Here is a 2,176-nt window from a genome sequence, read left to right on the forward strand (position 1 = left end):
TATCATATCTCATAGGATTCATATAAAATTTAAGAATAAACAAAAGTAATAGCCTTCTAGCGAAAAAATTAATCTTCAACCACTGAAAATTTCAAAGCAATTGGTCCAGTATTCGAAGAGAAAAGCGACTTTTAAAAACGTGTCAAAGAACAAGAACAACAACAACATAATATTGAAACGATCGTTATGTCCACTACGTGTCCAATAAAGAGACATACAATATTTCTGCAATTGACGCGGGGCCGCGAAAGACTACGAGAGTCATCGTGTCAGCGACACCGTGTTTGCTGAGTTCAGCAGCAGATGACGTCAAACAAACGTCAAATGAAATGAGCTAATTATTCTTTAACAAAATTGAGAATCTAATTTGGCAAAAACAAATAAAATCGAGAAAGTCAGGAGATTACTGAGTAGAGAACTCAGTTTAGCTTATTAACGTCATGCTCAGGTGGCGCGAAGAAAACAACATGACGCTGCAAATTTCAGATAACAGAAGGGGAATTTCCAGCAACTGCCAACAGTGCAGTTTTGGGTACATCAATAATATTTGGGCGAGAAAGAAGATAATTTCGAAGTGTTCGAAACAATTAGAGTGATAAAGAATAGTAGATAATGGATAACTATTAATACATAATGGAGGAAATTAAACATCAAATATGCTTTTGTTATAGGTATAGGATTTATATATACCGGTATATGCTAGTTTTGTAGTGCTACATCAAAGAAATAACTATATACTATACAATTACTCTATTTGTCATAAACCCACAAATGATAATAAAAGAATAAAAGCATTACAGTAAAAAAAGAGTCACCATTAAATATGGGTTTAAATTTTGAATTTTCTGTGTGCAATTGAGGTTGTTGAGGTATTAATACTGTTTTAGTTTAACCAGTTATAATTAACATTATTGCACAGATCCCCAGACATCTCATCATGCTGAAGAAAATGTTAGAAATGAAATTGACGAAATATCGAACAAAGTAAGATTTCTACTTTATCAAACCAGAATCTAAATAATTAATATATACTGATATGTAACGATATGTGAGTGTATTTGGCCGCAGAACTGTAAAATTAACTTTAGATAAGCCAACCAATTTGATTTTTCATATTTCACAGACCGAAAAATTATCGCAGGAAAAGAAACTTCTAACTTATCAAACAGTCTAGCAGAGAGGTTTTTAAAGATTTTATCCCCGAAACTGACTGATTTTTTACCAATTTTAATTCTATATTGACTTTTACATGACCCTACATCGACCATTTTATAGCATGCATTTTAGTCTATTGTTTTTATTTACGTCTCACGATTAGACGCAACGTAATTTACGAGCACTCAGACTGATTCAGCTCTAATTAATAATAGCGACTAACAATTGTAGCACATACAAGAATCTGCCTGGACCACAAGTAAATGTAAAAGACCCACCAATTGTCGACTCTCTTAATAATAATAACCAATTCGCTCTCAGCCTGAATTTATTAAACTACCACGTCCAGATTAAGGATTTCTGGTCTCATTCCCCGGACGCTTGGTTTACAGTTACACCAACCGAAGCAGGCTTCCTCCGTATTTTTAGGGATGAATAATGATGTCAATGAATATTATTAGGTATGTGATTATATGTCTGAACACCAATTAGAGACTGTACGCTCACGCCTACCAGGCGAGCGTTATCGAGTTGTTATACACTCTTGCGAGAACTTTAATTTAAAACTTTCTCCGTCCCACCAAGAGATCGCATACATGATATACTTCTAAAAGTAAAAAAAAGATGGGAAACTTTGAAATCCCAGCTGAAAAAATAGCAGACTTCCTGCCCAAATCAGCCATTAATTTTACTCTAAAAAGTCCCCCAGAAAAAACATGGAGCAAAGTAATACAGTTTCAACCAAAAACTCTTGAGGCAGGAATAATAGAAGTTGAGTTAATACAAATTAATGATTGGTCTCTAAGTGAAGATAACAATGAGGTCACAACGCCCCCCTCCCCCGTAAACTAAAACTGAAGGATTTCTACAGTATTGGAATAACGCCGTTTTGCCCACCCATTAAAAATAACCTGCTAGCCCAAATAAAAATAAAAAACTCGGGACTTTCAGGACATCTCTTTCTCGTCGGTTATTTCGGAAGCTCCGCAAATCTCTTCTGCCCCGGCTTGCTTGAAAACGG

At 35.0% G+C, this 2,176-nt stretch overlaps 1 long non-coding RNA gene across 1 annotated transcript; it reads left to right on the forward strand.

The window, feature by feature from the left end:
- The first annotated feature begins 528 nt into the window (after positions 1 to 528).
- LOC144425292 (uncharacterized) lies at positions 529 to 1,936 on the forward strand. The gene is made up of 3 exons (XR_013477438.1): positions 529 to 671; positions 920 to 984; positions 1,124 to 1,936. It is a non-coding gene; the product is annotated as an uncharacterized LOC144425292 (long non-coding RNA).
- The last annotated feature ends 240 nt before the right edge of the window (positions 1,937 to 2,176 follow it).

Source organism: Styela clava, chromosome 7, assembly GCF_964204865.1.
Source record: "Styela clava chromosome 7, kaStyClav1.hap1.2, whole genome shotgun sequence".
NCBI lineage: Eukaryota > Metazoa > Chordata > Ascidiacea > Stolidobranchia > Styelidae > Styela > Styela clava.